Source organism: Eucalyptus grandis, chromosome 2, assembly GCF_016545825.1.
Source record: "Eucalyptus grandis isolate ANBG69807.140 chromosome 2, ASM1654582v1, whole genome shotgun sequence".
Taxonomy (NCBI): Eukaryota; Viridiplantae; Streptophyta; class Magnoliopsida; order Myrtales; family Myrtaceae; genus Eucalyptus; species Eucalyptus grandis.
In genome coordinates this window covers 10,173,539-10,196,868 of record NC_052613.1, presented here as the reverse complement: position 1 = coordinate 10,196,868, position 23,330 = coordinate 10,173,539, and the positions used below count along the sequence as shown (strand labels likewise).

General features: G+C 38.6%; 1 protein-coding gene and 2 pseudogenes across 1 annotated transcript in view; all 3 read right to left on the bottom strand.

The window, feature by feature from the left end:
• LOC104421906 (lipid phosphate phosphatase 2) overlaps window positions 1–22,721 on the bottom strand; it is a 68,696-nt gene extending 45,975 nt beyond the window's left edge. Inside the window, exon 1 of the mRNA XM_039305405.1 lies at window positions 22,684–22,721. The gene's annotated coding sequence lies outside the window, so the exon portion shown is untranslated. The remainder of the gene's footprint in view (window positions 1–22,683) is intronic.
• LOC120290486 lies at window positions 8,660–12,229 on the bottom strand (annotated as a pseudogene).
• Window positions 18,486–20,591, bottom strand: LOC120290485 (annotated as a pseudogene).
• Window positions 22,722–23,330: the final 609 nt, after the last annotated feature.

Sequence of the window (23,330 nt, the reverse complement as noted above, 5' to 3'; positions counted from 1 at the left end):
CTTTTCTTTCAAAATATTTTCTTGTTATTTTAGTGCAGAGTTTTCCTTTTTAAGTTCGGAAATCCTTTTAAGAGAAGTCTTAAGATTAAAACACAGCTCCTCAATGTATTTGGAAACTTTAACAAGGATTTTAAAGTTACTTACCTCAAATTCACTGTCTGAATCTGAGTCTGTCTCGGAGTTTGAATCTGAATCTGATTGTGCCATTAGACATATGTTGGCATAATCATCATCACTTTCTTCACACTCTGTATCACTTCAGGTTTATGCTTTAAGAGCCTTTCGATACTTTTCAGCTTTTCCTTTCTTCTTTTTCAGAAGAGGACAGTTGGGTTTGATGTGTCCATTTTTCTTACATTCAAAGCAGACTACATCTTTGTTTGATTCATCATCAACAACAGACTTGGCCTGTTGCTTTTGAAAATTCCGTTTCTTTGGATTGAATCTTCTTCCTTTTCTGTTCAGCTTTCTGAATCTTTATATCATGAGAGCAAGCTCATCATCGTTCATATCATTTTCAGAATCTGTGACATCATAATCATCATTGGATTTTAATGCAATGGATTTCTTACCTTTAGGATCTTCGTCTTCATTGATTCGTTCCACTTCATAAGACTGAAGAATTCCAACCAACTCATTGACAGACAGTGGCATGATTCTTTGTGTCTCTCTTATTGAGGTCTTTATGTGATTCCAATCCTTGGAGAGTCCACGCAGTAACTTGTTTACTTTCATGGGATCGGAAATTGGTTGACCTTGATTTTAAAGACCATTCACGATTTCTGTAAAACGACTAAACATGTTAGTTATAGATTCTCCTGATTTCATTTTGAAGGCTTCATATTGACCAATGAGAATATTGATTCTGGTCTCTTTCACTCAATCAGTTCCTTCATAGGTGATATGTAATCTATCCCAAACTTCTTTTGCTGTATCACAAGAAGATATTTTATTATATTCAGTAGGTAATAAAGCACAATATAAATAATAAATTGCTTTTGCATTAAGAGCTTGTCTCTTGATTATCTCTTCCCGAGTCATTTCACTTGACTCAACAGTTTCTTTTCCTCTTTCTGTGACAGATGCAGCTTTAGGAGTGATTTCTTTTTCTACAACGTCCCATTCCAGAGGATCCTTTGATCATAGAAATGCTTTCATCTTGTTTTTCCAGATGTTGTAATCCTTTCCATCAAAGTACGGTGGTCTGGTATTACTCTGCCCTTCCACCAGCCCTGGAGCTAGCATACTAGCCATGGATCTTTAACTCTGAAGTAAAACACTTCAAACAGAGTGAGTACACAAGCTCTGATACCAATTGATATAGCTAGTAATAGCACCTAAAGGGGGGTGAATAGGTGTTTAAATAATTTCTCGAGATATGAAAGCAATACTAGGCAAACAATAGAAATGAAGCTCTCATTTAGTTAACAAAACGAACTAAGAACAAAGTAAAGTAGAGAGTAGGGAAGAGAAAATTGAACACAAGGTTTGTAGTGGTTCGGCTTATTTCAAGTCTACGTCCACTCTTCTGCACTGACAGCCTACTGGCTAGATTTCACTATGAACAAAGAGATGTTACAACACTGCTTTCCCTTGATTCTACAGTGTAGATATTCTATCACACTTCCTCAAGATATCTCAAAGTATAGACTCTCTTTTGCGTACAAGATTTCACTTAGCAAATGAATTGACTAAGAATCAAAGAGCTTCGGACTTTGGAATTCTTCTATCGTACACACCTCGAACACCTGGAACGTCTTCCTTTTATACTCCTTTGTGCCATCATACCCGTTGGCACTTACCAAAGGAATTCTTCCAATCCTCTCGTTGGACAAAATCAATTAAGAAGATTGTTCGAGCTATTAGAGGAACATGTCGATAGCCCATCAATCATGCTCGCCCATACAATCAGGATCTTGGTTTCCATAAGTATAACATTCCAAGAATACTTCGCCAATCATCGGATCTTTAATCATTCTTGATCTGAATAAAGAAATCCGTTATGTCATATCCAGCCAAGAGATCTTCTCTAGTCGATAAGGCTAAATCCTTAATGAAGTAGATCTGGATAGCCTTTCTTCAATGGATTAGAAATTGTCAATGAGAATAGACTTTGAGTCTTGAGTATGGTAATCCGGAGGTCTTCAGACTTTAATAGTAAAGTCTGCAAAGCTTCAGACTAAACTGATAGAAACGTTTTGTCAGCTTCAAAATATTCCAGAAAGATTTCTCCAACAGAGCTCACCTATGGCCGATCATAGGTCGTGGTCGACAATTGGCTAAGGAAGAAGAAAAAGAAAAAGAAAGAAACAGAAAGAAAACGAAAATTTCAAATTTGATTTAAAAAAATTAAATAATAGAAAAGAAATTATTGAATAGAGTGCATGGAGGAAAAGATTTTCCTTAACAAACAGTAGAAAATATTTTGTAGCTCATTTTCAAGTTTCAATTGAACACTAGCAAAATATTATCATTGTTAGCTGGGTTCACTCCTATGTGGAGGAGACCCAATGAGTTGCAAGCATAAAAAAGGCTTGAGCCCATATGATAAGTTATATGAGGAAATATGGTTTTCTTACTATCTATATAAAGTGATAGTCACAAAAGGAAACATAAACAAGAGAAAAAGAGAAAGGAGAAAATCTGGAATTTTAGGCAATATCTGATTTACATCAAGCTGACATCGGAGGTTGATTCGTGGTCCGATTGAGTTGAAATTTTGTTAGCATGTTCGTGGAGCAATTTTATCAAATCTGAACGGTTTGATTTTCGTTTGAAGCTCCCTACATCAGGTTTTCGTGAATTGATCAAAACCTGCATTTTTGGTCAGATTTATCATTGATCTCTTCTAAAATTCATGTGTATTACCAAGAATTATGTTCTTGAGGTCTTTGATGTTATGTACCTCTAGTATTTGCTAGAGAATAACAATTTTGTTGATAGTGAAGAATTTCGGGTGGACTCCGGTCTCGTGGTTTTTTATCTCCTCACATCGAGGAGGTTTTCCACGTAAAAAAAAATTGTCTTGTATTCGCATGATTGGTATTTATTTTACTCTACTATATCGATTCCTATTAGGTTTACACAAGATGAGAGATTATTTTATTCCACTGCATTGATTCGATATTGTTCGAATTATTATTGTTCTCCCATCAGAGTGGTATCAGAACATCTGGTTATTGCTTGATTTTTCTACCTTGTGTTAAACAATTGAAACGAATACAAGTAGATGGTTATACTGAATGGTTCAAATTATCATATTTGAAAAGGGAAGATGGAAGACATTTTATATGTAAAAGATTTTTATTTGCCCATATTTGCCAAGAAGAAACCAGAGAATAAAACTGATGTTGAATTGTCTATATTTCATCATCAAGTGTGTGGTTATATTAGGCAGTGGATAGATGATAATGTTTTGAACCATATTATTGAGAAAACACATGCACGTAGTTTATGGGATAAGCTCGAACAGTTATATGCTCGAAAGACTGGGAATAATAAGTTATTTTGGATAAAACAGATAATGGCTCTGAGATATCAAGATGGTACTTATTTGACTGATCATTTAAATTCTTTTTAAGGAATTATAAATCAGTTGGTTACGATGGGAATCAAGTTTGATGATGAGATACAAGCACTATGGTTGCTTGGTACTTTGTCGGATTCCTGGGAGATGTTTCGAACATCTTTGTCTAATTCTGCCCTAAATGGTATGATTACCATGGATTTGGCCAAAAGTAGTATTTTGAATGAAGAGATGAGAAGGAAGACACAAGGATCGCCCTCTTCACATTCTGATGCCTTGGTTGTCAAGAAAAGGGGAAGAAATGAGTCTCAAGGTCTGAAAAATAGAGATAAAAGTCGAGACAAAAGCAGAGGTAAGTATAATAAATTTGCTAATGTTGAGTGCCATTATTATCATCAGAAGGGACATATTCAAAGGTTTTGTCACCAGTTAAAATTTGAGAAACAAAAGGAGAAAGGTAAAGAGAAGAAAAGTGATAATGACAGTGATGACAATTGTGTCGTTGCACTTAAAGAAGACTTTCTCATTATTTTTTATGATGATGTGGTAAATTTTGTATCTCATGAGACTAGTTGGATAATTGATAGTGGTGCATCCGTTCATGCTACATCTCGTAGGGATTTCTTTACATTATACAGGTCAGGTGATTTCGGATTTCTAAAGATGGGAAACAATGGACTAGCTCAAGCTGTAGGCATTGGTGATATGTGCCTAAAAACCAGCAATGGCACAAGGTTAGTATTGAATAATGTTAAACATATACCTAATATCCACTTGAATTTGATTTCTACAGGCAAGTTGGATGATGAGGGGTGTTGCAGCACTTTCAATAATGGTTAATGAAAGCTCACCAAAGGTTCTCTTGTTATGGCTAGAGGTAAAAAACATTCTTCGTTGTACATTATGCAGGCAAAGTTATCCACAGACAAAATTAATGTAGTAGACAGCTAAGATGCAACTGAATTATGGCATAAGAGGCTCAGTCACATCAGTGAAAAGAGTTTGTCAATATTGGCTAAAAAGAAGCTCCTTTCAGGATTGAAAAGTTCAACGCTAAAGAAGTGTGCTCTTGTTTAGCGGGGAAAACATAACAGAGTTGCATTTAAAAGCTCCCCTCCTTCAAGAAAGTCAAGTATATTGGATTTAGTGCATTTTGATGTCTGCGGTCCTATGAAAACAAAATCACTTGGTAGCTCTCTTTATTTTGTTACCTTCATAGATGATTTTTCAAGGAAAATTTGGATTCATACCTTGAAAACTAAAGATCAAGTGTTATATGCTTTTAAGCAATTTCAGGCTTCAGTTGAGAGATAGACTGGAAAGAAATTGAAATGCATCAAAACTGATAACGGGGGAGAATATATTGGACCTTTTGATGAATATTGCAGACAACAAGGTATTTGACATCAAAAGACACCTCTCAAGACGCGTCAGTTAAATGGCTTAGATGAGAGAATGAATAGAACACTAATTGAAAGGGTAAGATGCTTACTTTCATAATCAAAGCTACCTAGATCCTTTTGAGGTGAGGCTTTTAAGTATAGTTGTGCATGTATTAAATCTTACTCCATGCATTCCTTTAGAGTTTGATGTTCCTAATAGAATTTGGACAGGCAAAGATGTTTCTTATGATTATTTGTGTCTTTGGGTGCAAAACATTTGTGCATATTCCCAAAGATGAGAGGTCTAAACTTGATGTGAAAACACGACAATGCATATTTATCGGTTACGGACAGGATATGCTTGGCTACAAATTTTATGATTGTTGAAAAGAAAATTGTAAGAAGCAGAGACATTGTGTTTATGGAAGATCAAACAATAGATGATATTGAGAAAGCAGAGATGATTTCAGCACCACAAGTTAGTGATAATCTGGTTGATTTGGATCCAGTTCCTCTTACAAATATTCCTACACAGGTTGATGAAGGGCAGCATGAAGTCAATGTTCCAAATAACGCACATGTTCCTGAACATGTTGAAATAGATAATACTATTCCTAAACCAGAGGCTCAATTAGATGTTCCACTGCATGTTCCAATCCGGAACCCGTTAGAGATCGACGACCTTCCACCAGGTATTCTGAAAATGAGTATGTATTATTGATTGATGCAAGTGAACCAGAGTGCTATGCAGAAGTAATAGAAAATGAGTACAAAAACAATTGGTTCGATGCTATACGAGATAAGATGCAGTCACTTTATAATAATAATACTTTTAAGTTGGTGAAGTTACCTAAAGGTAAAAGAGTTTTGAAGAACAAGTGGGTATATAGGTTGAAGCAAGATACTTCACAACCACGGTACAAAGCTAGATTGGTTGTTAAGGGATTCGATTAAAGAAAGGGTATTGATTTTGATGATATATTTTCTCCGGTAGTGAAAATGTCTTCTATTCGTGTGGTACTAAGCTTCGCAGCTACCCTAGATTTGCAAATTGAGCAAATGGATGTTAAAACATCATTCTTACGAGGTGACTTGGAGGAGGAGATATACATGGAACAACCTGATGGTTTCAAAGTGAAAGGGAAAGAGGATTATGTGTGTAAATTGAAGAAAAAGTCTCTATGACCTAAAACAAGCACCGAGACAATGGTATAAAAAGTTTGTGTCAGTTATGACAAAACAGGGCTATAAGAAGACTTCATCGGATAACTGTGTGTTTGTCCAAAAATTTTCTGATGATGATTTTATTATTCTCTTACTTTATATTGATGATATGCTGATTATTGGCAGGAACGTTTCAAGAATTGAGTTATTGAAGAAACAGTTGAGCAAGTCTTTTGCCATGAAAGACTTGGGCTCAGCGAAGCAAATTCTTGGCATTAGAATTACCGGAGATAGGGATGCTAAAAAGTTGTTTTTGTCACAAGAGAAATATATCGAAAAGATCCTTCATAAATTTTACATGGACGAGGCTAAAGTGGTTAGTACTCCTCTTGCTACCTACTTTAAGTTAAATATGAAGCAAAGTCCTATGATTGATAAAGAGAAGAAAGATAGGGAAAGTGTTCCATATGCTTCAGCTATAAGAAGCTTAATGTATGCGATGGTATGTACATGCCCAGACTTGGCGCACTCAATTGGCGTTGTTAGTCACTATTTGTCAAATCCAAGCAGAGAGCACTGGAATGTAGTGGAGTGGATTATGAGGTATCTTCGAGGAACTTCAAATTTGAAACTCAATTTCGGGACTGAGAAACTTAAGTTAGTTGGATGCATGATTCCGACTTGGCGGGAGATATTGATACTCGTAAATTTATTTTAGGTTATTTGATTTCTTTTATGGGTGGAGTTGTGTCATGGAAGTTAAGATTGCAGAAGTGTGTTGCACTTTCTACAACCGAAGCTGAATTTATTGCAACCACTGAAGCTAGTAAAGAGATGTTATGGATGAAAAAGTTCTTAGAAGAACTTGAGTTCAAGCAAAAGAGGTATGTGCTATTTTGTGATAATCAAAGCGCAATTTATCTTGGTAAGAATTCATCTTTTCATTTTTGATCAAAACATATTGATGTTAGATACCATTGTATAAGAGATGTTCTAGATGAAAAGTTGTTGGAACTTGAGAAAATTTATACGGATCATAATGGCTCGATATGATGACGAAAACTCTACCAAGAGAAAACTTGAACATTGCCAATTGATAGGGGATGGTGAATCCCTCCACATTGTTGTGATGGAGAAATTTATTAGCTGGGTTCACTCTTATGTGGAGGAAGCCCAATGAGTTGCAAGCCTAAAAAAAAGTTTAAGCTCATATGGTAAGTTATATGAGGAAATAGGGTTTCTCACTATTTATATAAAGTGATAGTTGCAAAAGGAAATAGAAATAAGAGAAAAAGAGAAAGCAAAAAATCCGAGATTTAGCGCAATTTCTGATTTACATCAAGTTGGCATTGGAGGTCGATTCGTGATCCGATTGAGCTGAATTTTGTCAGCATGTTCATGGCGCAATTTTATCGAATTTGAATGGTTTGATTTTCATTTGAAGCTCCCAACATCAGGTTTTTCATGGATTGATCAAAACCTACGTTTTTTGTTAGATTTATCATTGATCTCTTGTGAAATTCATGTGTATTGCCAAGAATTATGTTCTTGAGGTCTTTGCTGCTATGTACCTCTAGTATTTGCTAGAGAAGAACAATTTTGTTGATAGTGAAGAATTTCGGGTAGACTCCGGTCTCGTGGTTTTTTATCTCCTCACATCGAGAAGGTTTTCCACGTAAAAGAATCATCTTGTGTTCACAAGAGGGGAGATTATTTTATTTCGCTACATTAATTTGATATTGTTCGAATTGTTCTTTTCTCTCATCAATCATTTTCTTAAAAATATTTTCCAACAATGCCATATTTTTGTAGAACGAACGGCGATTGGCATTTTTACGGAAAGCGATTCATTGAGTGCTGTTTCAGCTCTTGTTTAGAACGGCGTCCGCCCGTTCTTTTTTTCTTTTCAGCCCGAGCACGAAGAGGTGGATCGTATTATTTACGTCAAAGGGAAGGGCCCCGCCATCCAGCAGCCCCTCCCGATTCCATAGTCCAAGATACTTGTTTTTGGATTATATTGGCTAATCTCATCTTCCGGAAAGCTCCTTTGCTGATTTTAGGAGCGGTGGGTTCTAGAAAAACATATGAGATTTAATTTGAAAAAGAAAAATCCTTAAAACTAATCACTCCCGTTCCATCCCCGACTAATTATTTATGTCAAGCAAAACGATCGATTATTTTTAAGAAAAATATTTTGCAAATTTTGGCGGAAGAAAAAAAAACGATTGAGATCTCTTCCTTAAAAGTAGTAAACTCTTTTTACTTTCTATAATAATCGTAGATAAATAACTAGAAGCACATTTATGTGATCATAATCTAGTAAAAAATCAAAATCCAACCCCACTCTTTAATTTAGCAAGACATAATGCTTTGTTGTTTAAGCAAAAAAAAAAAAAAAAAAAACAAAGGAAAAAAGAAAAATATTTATATTTAAACCCATCTATTGAACTCATCCCATCACATATGGGTTAAAAAATAGGTTTACAATCCATTCTCACATGTCTAGCCCAAACCGAATTGGCCCGGGAAAATTGTGGCAGGCCATTTCCTTTCCGTTTGCACCGCTACGCTGGAGAGGGTCGGGGAGTCAGAGATCCCCTGCACAACCGAAAAAGAAAAAATTCAGACACGCAAAATGAAAAAATACAAAAATAAAAAGTCGATAAAATGGTCTTTAGAATCTCTCTCTGTTCTAGGGGCGCAAAAAACCCTATTTCTAGAGCAAAGATAACTAAGGCGCGTGGGATCCAAAAAATTCATCCCGTTTCTCGGTGCTGCAAAGCAGTCGCGATCGCGTCTATTGCCTTGTCACCACTGTCCTCACGTTGGAGTCTGAACCGTGAAATACAAGTCAGAAAAAGAAAATGTTGGGATTGATCGTGACTTATATATGCGCTAAATAGAAATTAAAAAAAAAAAAAAGGAAAATAAAATCCTATTTGAAGTTGGCGAAAGCAGTTGATTCGGGTTCCTAGGACAGAGACATATATACATCTAGATATGTGCTCGTGGCTGCGGGTTGCTTTCGTTGGTCAAGAAATATTGAAGCACAGTTTCTCAAGCGAGTGCCTTTCGGGGCTATTTCGTGAGTTTATTCGTGAATGACATCCAATAAGAAATATTGTTCAAACCAATTAAATTTTATGAGTTTAAGATTTGCGTGTAATTCCATCATAAAATGAAAAGATTATTTATCAAAAAATTGTAGGACTAAATACTGCATGAGTTATTTGATATTATTAGGGTTTAGGAAACACTGAGAGTATTTAAGCAATTCGAGTGTAATTGTAATTTTCGTTGTATCGCTTAATCTCTAGTAGAATTCGTTTCCGCATTGATTGGCTATGTTTTTTTTTTTGGGGGGGGAGGTTGAATTATTGGCTATGTTGACAACGTACTTAGACAATCTCTCTTCAGGAACAGAGTTTGTTTGGACGCATCGCATTCATCAATATTTGATAGCCGGAAGGAGAGGACGCCGTTCTAAAACCGTAATGACGAGTGATAGGTAGAGACTTGCCTTAAGTGGAAGGACCAAGCTCAACACACATCGTATAAATGATTCAAAGGTGTGCTTTATAGCTGCCTCCAACAAACATTCGACCAAAGCACGTCCAGCTACTAAAAGCATGGTTTCGTGCCGAAACCTGCAATTGAGCTTTCTCTACAAGTAGTTGTATAAGCCCAGTCGCTGCGGCTTGATCACTCCGTTTAAGTCGAGTTTAGACACCAGCCCGTGTCGCAGATAAACTCTTAACCGATGCATCTGATCGATCACTCGGTTTAAGTCAAGTCTTGACATTAGGCTTGTCATATAAATAAGTTTTGGACAGGAAAATCATGCAAGCAGTCATGGGGACAATAGCATATCCATTGATTCCGAACTTTCCATGCCATTATTTCATCCCGTGAATGAAGCTTCAGACTTGTGGTTGTTGCGGATGAGAAGAGTTAACCCTTTGAGCTGAAGAATGAACCCCATTTCTCTCTTCCATCGTATGAAAAAATGCACGAGGCGCCCAACCTGCATGAACATTTTACAACTGTCGATGAGTGGCGTACGGGACAATGAACTGAAACATGCGAACTAGACTCTGCTGTGTCCTCCAATCATTTTAAATCACGAGAAGTTTCTTATGACATACTGATGATGAACAATGATATGAACATACAGCTGAAGTAGGATATAACCCATGAAGGACATGACTTAAAAAGAAAGAAGTTGCTATTTTCGGAGCTTTATTGTTTGAGCTAGCTGCAAAGCATGCAGACATACCATTCATATCATTTGGATAAGGGAAGAACTGCAAGTAACAGAACGCAGCAACGACCGAACCTGCAATACGAAAAATTGGAAAGGTTGTGGATGAAAGTTATGTATTTCATCTGTAAAGACTAATTCGCGTGACCTTTTCTTTTTGATCATTCATGCCACTTCTGCTACTAACCTAAAAGAGCGCCGGCAAATACATCCTGACAATGGCGCCAATAGTCATCGACACCGGAAATAGCGACAAAGGCCACAAGAAGCAAAGGGAAATGTATGATGCAGAGTTTTGCAATGTGGCTCCAACGGTCAAATGCTCTAATTTTCCCTGCTAGATACCATGAAAGGTAACTGAGACCTGCGAAGGACCCTGGATGTGGACAATCAATGAGCCTTCTGCACGGTTATACCATAGAAACAAAAGAATAAAAAGAAAAGTCAACTACGAAAACCGATTGTCTCAGGTTACTGTCTGATTTCGCCATTAGTTTGAGAATTGTCGAGAGATTTTAATTGCAGTTAAGCTATTCTCAACATTGGCTGCATCACGTTGACCAACATCTTTCTGAAAGGTTACGAACCATACTGAGCTGTGTGAATTCCGGAGTCAAATTTGCACGCCAATCTGGCGTTCCAGCCAAAAAAAAAACCTGCAGATGTATCAAGATTGCCCCATTTTTTATAATTCCAGTATCTTGATCTCTAGCATCTGGGCAAGAATTGTTTAGAAGTCTCGTATCGAGTAAAATTAAGAAAACTGGTGACCCAGCGAAGAGGGCGAAGTCGAGTGTGACGTTAGAAAGTACTGCCTGTTTTTCCTATCCAGGTTTTCCTATCGAGGAGAACTCTGAAGCAAGATAGACATCAACTGGTTGAAGAAAGCCGCATTACAAGAATTGAATCAACCCTTTTATATCTTCTCACACGAGCACGATAAAAATGCTAGTCATTTAACGTATACTCACAAGAGGTATGCCCACTGGGAAAGCTTTTGTAGCTTTCCTTTATCACAGCCTTATCTCCATGACAGATGACATCCTTCATTATAGGATCACAGACCTGGCATGCGAATGACCATCGGAAGTTAAGGAATTGAATAACGCAAGAGATTTCTTTTGCTTATGCCTGTACGAGTAGCGGTTTATTCGAAGAAATTTGATCTCAGGGGAAGGCAGAGGGTGTTAAGCGAAAACCAAATGCCTGCAGCATGAAGATCGGAACTCACCCCTATCCCGTCAGGGAAACTCAGCCAGAGCAAGTCTGGTCTCAGTCGTCCGACAGTATCTTTCAGAGCATCGGTAATCATCGCAGTCGACACCACAGAAGATATAACCCCTGCAATTTGCATACATTCTCGACGTTGGCTAAAGATACTCTCGAACAATATTTCAGGGCGAACAGAGTTCGTCTAAATCGATGGGAACGATAGAGGAAGCACCCAAGATCGCTGGACGGACGTCATGAACGTCATCGCGGGTGAAGTAGTAAATGAGAGACGATGAACGGAAGAACTGTGGCGAGAATCTGCCCAGGACAAGTGTCGGGATTAGTCTTCTTTCGAGAGAGAGAGAGAGAGAGAGAGAGAGAGAGAGAGAGAGAGAGAGATTGGCCATGAGGACGGAGATTACATAGCAGATGGCAGCACCTGTGGAGTGAATATTTCGAGAGTTAGCGAGAACACTCACCGGGACAGCCCAAAAGAGCGTAGTGTTGGTATTTCATGTCGGTCATCATGTCTTCTCCAACAAGACGGCGAAACGGTTCTTTCATAAGCAAGATGGCTTCTATCACCAAAAGACGCAAAAGAATCAACCAGTCATGCTTATGTGCCGTTGCCACCTTGAATCGAAGGGATCGAGGAATGTGAGATCCCAACTCGATGTCTGGCATTTTGCGTGCCTGCACAGCCGAATCCATCATTTTGGAAGGAGAAGGAAATGTAGAAGCCACGGAAAAGTCGGATAAACGAAAGGGTTCGCACGCGAGGCGTGGGACATGAAAAGCACCTAGATACTTTAAACAAGCGATCTTGAAAGCCAGGAACCACACAGATAGCTAAACAGAGCAGCAAGTTAGCTAGGACAGACGATATTTTCCCTACAACTGTACCGTTTACCCCGTCTTTCTGGGGATGATATGGAGTTGGTGAAGAGCAAGAGTGACTACAAGTTTGTAGTCGGGAAGGCCCAAACCATTTAAGTCTGTTTCCGAAGTAGCCCTTTGCCTCGTCGAACGAGAAAAAAAGCAACAGCAACAACACATGCAAAGTTAGAAACCAAAAAAAGTCTGTCGGAAAGCTGAAATCGATATTTTTGGGTTCATCGGCTTCATCTTCAAGTTAGAACGTTACCAGACGCGCACACACCCATGCAAGCAAGAAGGATCATTTCCAGAATCCATTTCATCCGAAGAGCCGAAGCAGAAACGAAAGGTTGAATAGATTCAGAAGCGCATGACACAGACAGAGCGAGAGGGAGGGAGAGGGAGATAGTGGAAGAAGCCGAACCTTGCGAAACCGAATCAATCTGCGAGATGCCTTGAAGCGAAGCGGAGCCAAGAGTATTACTTCCTAAATGCAACGTGCAGGGGTCGCTTATATAAGCTTATACGGCGAAAGCGCCATAATGAAAACTGAAGCATGAAACGTCCTGCAGACCCCTGAGAAGCTGCGAGGATCGGAGGGATGACAATGACATTAACAATAAAGACAACGAAAAGAAATTGCTTTGCTTTCAGAAGTTACCCAGGTCAAATGAACTACGTTCGTCTTGCCAGATCTTTTTTCACCTCACTTCTTTTTTTCTTTTTCTTTTTCACAAAGCACCTCTTCCTTTTACTTTTATTTTTCTTTCCGTTTTTATTTTTATATATTTTTTGAAAAATCGAGTTTTATATTATTTTTCTTTCTCATTTTCTTTATTTTTCTTGTTCTCATTCCTTGGCGTTCGCCAACCACAAGCCATAGACTCAAAGGTCACCTTTGGCGGGTTATTGGCCATCATAGTGGCTAGCAACCGGCCATGGGAAAAGAAGAAAAAAAAAAAGAAAAGAAAAAGAAAAGAAAAAATAATTTAAAATTTGATTTAAAAAAATTATCAAAAGGAGTGCATGGAGGAAATGATTTTCCTTAGCGAATGGTGGAAAATATTTTCTAATTCATTTTCAAGTTTCGATCGACCAATCGGAAAATATTATCATTTTCTTAGAAAAAGCCGAAGCACCTTGCTTAACTTGATATTACAACAGCAATTACCCAATTCAACAGAACTAGCTCATTTTCGGAATCCATTTCATCCAAAAAGCCGAAGCAAAAACGAATGGTGGAATAGATTCAAAAGCGCAGGACACAGGCAGAGAGGGAGAAGGTCGAAGAAAAGCTGAACCTCGCGAAACTCCATTCGATCTGCGAGAAGCCTCGAAGCGAAGCAGTGGCAAGCAAAATTCTTTTCGAGAATGCGACGTGCATGGGGGTGGTCCATTGTTGCGAATCGACCGCGTGCCCAAGAGAGAACATCACCTGCCCCGGTAGCTGTAGCTCTTCAATCATCGTGGAATTCCGTCTCTGACGAGAAAGAGCGAGCGATGGCAGCTTTTGTCCTACCGATTCCATCAACGAATTCTCAAACAAGCAATCAATCCGACAACAATCAATTACTTTTCTTCCCAAAAATTATTTCTCCATTTAGAACCATCCTCAAGCATGATCACACAAATCTGCCATCGTCAGATGCATTTGATTCCAATTTCTTGCGTAAGCCCTTCAAATTGAATGAATTATGTGCGCATCACATTTTAAGTGAATGTTATGATTGGTGCATAATCAAAATAAGCAAAGAGATCTTTGTTAACAAGGTTGTTGAGTACAAAAACGAAAAGAAAATGGTCGTAGGTTTCCATGCATTATCGGTCTCTTTTTATATAATTTGTGATTATTGTATTGAAGATGGTCATCGTCTTGTTGATAAGTTAAGGACCCCACTCCATTATTTAAGCAGGCTCCATACCTTTCGGGGCACTTTCCTCGTCATCGCGAGCGCCCCTGTGGCTTAACGTGGCCGGTGCGGTTCCCAACCTTTCCTTCGAGCATGGAGCAGCGGTGGAGTGGGGGAGGCGGACCCCAAGGAGGGAGGAGGGTTTTTCCCATCCAACGGTGGGACGACCCACGCAGCCACGACTTCAACGGCCCCTCACTGACCCAATCTAGCCTCGCGGGCCACCCCCGTCCGCTACCTTTTCTCCAAAAAAGATGAACAGTAAGGGGGACAAAATTGGAATATTAAAAAATTGTTGAGGATAGTTTTGAAAGAAGAAATATAGTTTCGGTATATAGCTACTAGCACCGGGATGGGTTGCCAAACACCCCAGCAATATTGGCTAATCTCATTTTCAAGGGAAGCTCCGTTTACTACAAAATGTTACAAATGAAGAGAAAAAACATATGAGATTTAATTTGAACGAGAAAAATCCTCAAAAATAATTGCTTTTATTTCACAAAAATTGCTGTCTGCAATGAAAATAATTTTCGCCAACTAATTATTTATTTCAAACAAAACAAACAATTATTTTTAAGAAAAATATTTTTAAATTTTGATTGAAGAAAAAAACGATTGAGATCCCTTCCTTAAAAGTAGTAAGCTCTTTCTACTTTATTTTATAGTAGTGTTGATCAATAACTAGTAATAGATTTATGTGATCATAGTCTAGGAAGAAGTCAAAGTCAGCGCTCTTTTTACGATCAAGTCTTTTTGTTGACATCGTGAATTTGATTAATAGAAAATATTGACATTGAATTTTTAAATTAATTTCTCTCTTCTACATGGAATTGATTAGTATTATAATTTAAATTAGACTAGAAAACTTTAAAATAAAATCTACAATTTTATTAAAAAACAAAAATAGAAGAAAAAAGATCCGTAAGGCTCATCGGTGGGCACTTCTGCCACTATTGCCCATTGCTGAAGGGGCTACCAGCGGTCGTTGACCTTGCGCGAGGGTGGCTAGCCCTTGCCCGGCTAGAACGATGCTTCATCAACCCTCGATTGAAGGAAGCCACGTTATGATATTTAAATTGACCCTTTTTATGCTTTCACACAAGCATGATATAAAACCAGTTATTTCACATATACTCACAAGAGCTATGCCCACTGGGGAAGCTTTTGTAGCCTTCCTTTATTACGGCCTTATCTCCATGACAGATAACATCCTCTGTTGTAGGATCAAAATCCTGGCATGCATATGAACGGGGGCGGGGGGATTTTAAGCAAAAACCAACTGAATTATGAGGATCATAACTCACCTTTTCCATCAGGGAAACACCGACAGAAGAAGTCTGGTCTTGATTGTCCAACAGCATCTTTTATAGCATCGGTAATCACCGCAGTCAAAAGTACTGCAAATAGAAGGCCTGCAACTTGCAAAGTACTGCAAATATATCGTGATCTTTGGCAACTGAGCCCAATTCCTTCCATACAAAAAAAATTCAATATTGTGTGATATTTATTGATGATTTCTCTTGATATTGTTAGTTGTATCTATTGAAGCCAAAGTCAGATTTTTCAAGATTTTCTTTTTTTTTTTTTTTCAAAAATTAATTGAAAATTGGCTTGGTAGGAATATTTTTTCAATCTGATGGAGGAGATGAATTCATGACCAAGAAATTTTCTCTCATATCTTTGTGAACCCAGCATATAACAACCCTCTTTTTAAAGCACACCAAAGCAAAATAGTGTGCACGCTAAAGCAAAATGGTATATATCATTGTTGTCTACAATGAAAACATCTTTCGCCGATTGATAATTTATTTCAAACAAGACGGGCGATTATTTTTAGAAAAAACATTTTTCAAATTTTGGTGGAAGAGAAAAAAAAAACGATTGAGATCTCTCACTTAAAAGTAGTAAGCTCTTTCTATTTTATATAATAATAGTGTAGATCAATAACTAGAAGCAGATCTATGTGATCATAATCTGGTGAAGAATCAAGACATAATGCTTTTTTATTTAAGCAAAAAAAGAAAAAAAGGTTACATTTAAATTCATTTACTAGGCTCAAATCATCGCATAAGGGTTAAGAAATAGGTTTATAACAGGTTCCATGGCATCCAAAACAGGGGTAGTATCATGCTCTCGCAAGCCTTATTCTGTACTTTCTACCGGTGGTGTCAAAAAAACCTGACCCGACCTGGCCCGAACACGTAACAAGTATTATACTTGTTTTGGGTCTTAATATTGTTTAAGAGACAAATATAAAACAAACAAACAATATATGTTTAGGGTTGGATAGGGTTGGAACATTGTTTCGACCCGAAACACAATAACCCCCAAATCCAAATAGGCAAACATAAACACTAAACAGTAAACGCGTATGTTTCTCGGCTCAGCCTTCTTCTCCGACGTCGCTCACGACTGCCGGAAGGCCTGGAACCCTAGCCGCCGCCGAATCAGTCAATCGTTGCCGTCCGTCGACGCGCCTCCGCCTCGCCGTCGCCGTCGCCACCCCTCGTCTCAACGCCGGAACCCTAGCCGCCGCCAAATCTGTCGATCGTTGCCGGCGACGCCGAGGAGGAGGACGAGTCGGCTCTCGACCCCGAGTTCCGATACAGCTTCCAGTGGAATTTCAAGGTTCGCTTCTCCCCTGTAGTCCTCGATTACGCTCTATATAGGTTTGATCCGCTGCTTCTTGATTTCCTGGGTTTTCGTTTTTGTTTTGTTTCCTGCGAGTTGTCTGGTTTTCATGTCGAGCGAGTGCGGCAGTTCTTGTTCTGCCGAAATTTATAGCTAAAATGATTGATGGGTCTCTCTGCGTCGTCTTCTTTAGCTTTGGATGATTTCGGGAAATGGGGTGAGTCGTCTGGTGGAGTTGGATTTAGGAAGCTGAACAAGAATCGGAGAGTTGTCGTCGGATTTGTGTAATTGGTGTTTGCCAAGAAAGAAGAGATTCGGCAGCTTTCTCTCTCAGAAGTCAAGCTGAACTTGGATGAACGATAGGGCTTTCGGACTAATGTGCGTATGAGAAAAATTAGGCGCATCCTCGTCTGCTCTCCATGTTCTCTCATGCGGGCTTCTGTTTCTTAGATTTCATCTTGATGTACACTACTTGTTGTTTCAATATAAACAGAGGGCATTTCTCATTACATTGTGAGGTGCATAGTTTAGTTTTAAATTGCCTGGTGCTTTGTTCTGTTCATCCAAGTTTTTGCTGTGTCTTCATGATGGCCACTTCTGCAACAACTTAAAGAGACAATGCGTGCGTTTAACTCTGTAAAACCAATCGAAGAGCGTTTATCCATCCACAAGAATTTTCTGAACCAGGACTTTCAGTTTCTGCTTTAGTTTGGAGGGATTGTTGTTTGCTCTGTGTTCCCAAGGGTTTCATAATTTATCATCCCTGTTTTTACGGGGTAGGAGTCCATTGCATTAGGAGTCAATTAGTTCGGTCCATCGTTCATCCAAGTTTATAGTAAGAGGATGTATGTTGATCAGATTTACTTTGTTTGGAAGAACAGAATGTTAACTAGGCCTCCTCCTCATGCGTCAATGGAGATCGACTATTAGTTTTGTCCTCCCTTTTTGGCATGTTTGGTACATTGAAAACAGATATGTTTTCTTTTCCAGGTTCAAAGTGATCATTCCGAGGAGTTTTTCACCCCTGAATTAGACAAACATGTTTATGAAGCTTTATACAAGAAAAAAACGATCGAGGTTATTCATGGACTTCTCCTTTTATGTTGTCTTAGGTTTCACGTCATTTTATTTATTTATATGTCCATTGTCTGCAGGTTTATGGTGGGAATATCAATACAATAGATGGTTGTGCTAAAGGCTTCAATGTGTCTATGCAGGTTGAATTTAACAAAGCAGCACAGTCCTTGACAGAAGCATTGGTTCCAAGCACCCAGAAGAAAGCTGCTTTAAATCGATTAGTCAAGCGAAACAGAAATATGGTAACTTTTCTTCACGTCACTATTACATATGCTTGCCTCAGGTTTAACACTACATCTATAAAGATTGAGAAGAAAAAAAAAAAAAAAAAAAAACAGCAACCCGACCCGACCCGACCCATTGACACCCCTACTTTCCACGCCATTATTTCATCCCGTAAATGAAGATTCGACTTGTGGTTGTTGCGGAGGTGAAGAGTTAACCCTTTAAGCTGAAGAATGAGCCCCATTTCTCTCTTCCAAGCCTGCATGAACATTTTACAGGCGTCGATGAGTGGCATACCGGACAACGAACTGAAAGATGTGAACTAGACTCTGCTGTGCCGTCCAATCATTTTAAGTCCCGAGAAGTTTCTTATGACATACTAATGATGAACAATAATAGGAACATAGCGCTGAAGTAGGATATAAACCATGTAGAGCTTGACTTAGAAGAAAGAAGTTGCTATTTTTGAAGCTTTACTGTATGAGCTAGCTGCAAAGCGAATAGACATACCATTCATATCATTTGGATAAGGAAAGAACTGCAAGTAGCAAAATGCTGCAACGACTGAACCTGCATTATAAAAAATTGGAAAGGTTGTGGACGAAAGTTATGTATTTCATCTGTAAAGAATAATTCACATGACATTTTCTTTTTGATCATTCATGCTACTTCTAATACTAACCTAAAAGAGCGCCGGCAAATACATCCTGGCATTGGCGCCAATAGTCATCGACACGGGATATGGCCAACAGGGCCACAATAAGCAAAGGGAAATGTATGATGCAGAGGATGCAGAGTTTTGCAATGTGGCCCTGATGGTTGGATGCTCTAATTTTCCCTGCTAAATACCATGAAAGGTAACCGAGACCTGCAAAGGACCCTGTATGTCGACAATCAATGAGCCTTCTGCACAGTCATACCATATGAACCAAAAAAAAAAAAAAATGAAAAGAAAAGTCGACTAAGAAAGCCGATTGTCTCAAGTTACTGTCTGCTTTTGCCATTAATTTGAGAATTGTCAAGAGATTTCCATTTAAGTTTAGATAGCCTCGACATTCGCTGCATCATATCGACTGACATCTTTCATTTCGTTCTGAAAGGTCATGAACCATACTGAGCTTTGCAAATTCCTGAGTCAAATATATAAACCAATCTGGCACTCCAGAAAAAATAAAACCTGCAGATATATAAAGATTGCTCCGTTTTTTCTAATTCCAGTATCATGATCTTTACCATTTGGGCAAGAATTGTTTAGAAGTATGGCATCAAGTAAATTAAGAAAGTATTGGCTGTTTTTCCTATCCAGGTTTTCCTATCGAGAACTCAGGAACAAGGTAGACATTAATTGATTGAAGAAAGACGCATTACGAGAATCGAATCAATCCATTCTCTTATGTTTTCACACGAGCATGATAAAAAAAAACCAGTCGTTTCACGTATACTCACAAGAGGTATGCCCACTGGGGAAGCTTTTGTAGCCTTCCTTTATCACAGCCTTATCTTCATGACAGATGACATTCTTCATCATAGAATCAAAAACCTGGCATGCGAATGACCATGGGAATTTTAAGGAATTGAATAACGCAAGAGAATTCTTATGCTTACGCCTGGGGAAGGGAGGGGGGTGTCAAGCAAAAACCAAATGCCTGCAGCATAGAGGATCGGAACTCACCCCTGTTCCATCAGGGAAACTTCGCCAGAACAAGTCTGGTCTCGGTCGTCCAACAGTATCTTTCAAGGCGTCGGTGATCATCGCAGTCAAAGCCACGGAAGATATAATCCCTGCAGGTTGCATTTATTCTCCACGTCAGCTAAAGGTTCTCTCAAACAATATTGGAGGAAGAACAGAGTTCGTCTAAATCCATGGAAAGCATAGAGGAAGCACCAAAGATCGCTGGACGGAAGTCATGAACGTCGTCGCGGGTGAAGTAGTGAATGAGAAAGACGACGAACGGAAGCACTATGGCGAGAATCTGCCCAGGACAAATGGTCGGGATTAGTCTTCTTGAGAGAGAGAGAGAGAGAGAGAAATTGACCTAGAGGACGGAGATTTGCAGATGGCAGCACCTGTGGAGTGTATATATATCAAGAGCTAGCGAGAACACTCACCGGGACAGCCCAAAAGAGCACACTGTTGGTCTTTAGTGGAGGGACGTTCATGTCGGTCATCGTGTCTTCTATAACAAGACGACGCAAGGGTTCTGTCATAAGCAAGATGGCTTCTATCACCAAAATAGGCAAAAGAATGAGCCAGTCATGCTTATGCTTTGCTGCGGCCCTGATTGGATGGGTTTGAGGGCAGGAGATCCCAACTCGATGTCCGGCATTTTTGTGTGCCTACACAGCCGAATCGATTAATTTGGAAGCAAATTTAAAGGATAATACACCTGATTAATGGAATTATCATTTGAAGTGTAAGTCGCTAAGACCAAAACTATATTGAAATAAATCCACTTCATTTCAAATTAAGGTAGAATTCAAAAATGAATAACTAATATGATCCATCCCCGAAACGAAAGTTCTTCCAGTTTTGATTGTAATATTATTTCACATAAAAATAACTTTCGGAAAACATTTTTCGAATTTTTTGGCGTTCATTTCACAGAAAACAAATTGCTCGAGAAAAATATTTTCCATCCATGAAAAAAAGTCTTCTAAAATTGAGGAAAATGTTTCCCACTTTTGGTCGGACACAGCGAGGCTCAATCTCGTCGAAATCTAGCAAGCTGGAGCCTTGTCGACTGTCGTCATGGTCAACAATTGACTAAGGAAGAAGAAGAAAATGAAAGAAACAAAAAGAAACGGAAAAGGAAAATTTGATCGAAAAAATAAAATAAAAGAAAAGAAATTATTGAATAGAGTGCATGGAGGAAAAGATTTTTCTTAGCAAACAGTAGAAGATATTTTGTAGCTTGTTTTCAAGTTCAGCTGAGGAAAATATTTTCCAAGGACGCCATTTTTTTTTTTGTTTTGCAAAACGAACAGCTATTGGCATTTTTACGGGAGGGCGATTCCTTGGATGCTGTTTCAGCTAGTCTTCTCTCGAAACCGCATCCCGTCCCCCACCCCGGGGAGCTTTTTTGTTAGTGAATTTCAGCGAAGCAGCGCCTCCGTCCCGGTTCTTTTTTGGCTAGAAGAGCGATTGGCATCTTTACCGGGAGGCGATTTGATTCTTCACGTGCGCTCTCCTTCTCTCGTAACCGCGTCTCCGATCCTTGGCTCTTGCATTTCAGCCCGAGCACGAGGAGGTGGATTGTATCGTTTATGTCGAACGGCCCCACCGTCTAGAAGCCCCTGCTCTGTTTCATAGTCCAAAATTCTCGTTTTTTGGATTATATTGGCTAATGTCACCTTCCGGGAAGCTCCTTAGCTATTTTAGGTATGTGTGGGTCCTAGAAAAACATATGAGATTTAATTTGAAAAGAAAAGTCCTTAAAACTAATTGCATTTGTTCCATCCCCGACTAATTATTTATGTCAAGCAAAACAATCGATTATTTTTAAGAAAAATATTTTGCAAATTTCAGTGGAAGAATAAAAAAAACGATTGAGATCTCTTCCTTAAAAATAGTAACATCTTTCTACTTTATATAATAATGGTGTAGATCAATATCTAGAAGCAGATTTACGTGGTCATAATCTAGTAAACGAATCAAAGTCGACCCTCCTCTTTAATTTAGCAAGGCATAATGCTTTTCTGTTTAAGCAAAAAAACAGGAAAAAGAAAAATATTTATGTTAAGAAATAGATTTATGACCATTCTCACGTGCCCAGCCCAAAACCGAATCCAGGCCATTTCCTTCCTGTTTGCGCCGCACAACAGAATCGATTACTATGGAAGCAAAAAAGAAAACCAAAAGCCATGAAAACTCATGAGAACTCAGATTACCAAAGGATTCACATGCGAAGCGTGGGACTCAAAAAACACCTGGATACTTATCAAGTGATCTTGAAAGCCACAAACCCACAGATGGTTAAACAAGGCATGATACCTAAGACAATGTTTTCGCTAGAACTGTACCACTTACCCAGTGCTGAAAATAAAAAATTCACTGCTCATATTTAGTTATAGATCGGTAGACATTGTTGTTTAGCTTGAAAAGTCATAATGGAGAATAGTTGCTAGTAGATTAGAATGTTGCAAGTAGACAAAATTTCTCTCCAGAAAGTAAAGTTCAAGAGATTACTAAAACCCCTCGTCTGTCTCTCAATACACTAGATGACATAAAGTTAGTGAACATGAAGACAGAGCCAAGAGTAAGCCGAAATTTATAGTTTTGCTTCATCACTCCCGTCTTCAAGAACGTAGCAACACCGTGCAAGAAAGATCATTCCCTAGCAACCCATTTCTCTCCGAACCCAAAACCAGAAACGAAGAGTCGAACAGCGCATGACCCGCAAGACAGAGCAAGAAGCTGACCTTGCAGAACCGAATCAATCCGCAAGAAAGCCTCGGACCGAAGCAGAGCCCAGAGAGTTCTTTTCAAGAACGCGACGCGTGCGCGAATCGACTGCTAGACAGATACAGCAACACCGGATGAAAGCTGCACGGGATATGACCCCATTAAAACCGATTTGCAATGCGGGGCGAGTTTCGTCGCTTCGGCTGGCAGTTACGATTTTCAGCTGGAAACTTAGGGAACGCTCAGGGACGCGCAGAGTTTAGTATTTGGCTAACCGACCACTCTAGATCTCATATGAGCCTTTTCAGTTATTGATTTTCTTTATTTATTCACGCCTTAAAACTTATCACGAAAATATAATTAAATCTTGAAATTTTCAAAAAAAAAAGTACAATCAACTTTAAAAATTTGTTGTGAAAGTACAATTGAGATTAAAAACTTTCCAACTTAACAATTAAAATGTACTAATAAGTTTTATAACTAGATTGCATCAACTCGATAAGTTATAGAATTTGATTGCACTTCCTAAAAGTTTTGGAACTCGATTATATTTTTGTATTAATTTTTAGATTTATTTGTACTTTTTAAAAGTTTTAGGACCCAATTATATTTTGAAGATTATATTTTGAATATGAGTTTTAGAAATTTCTATGTATTCATTCTT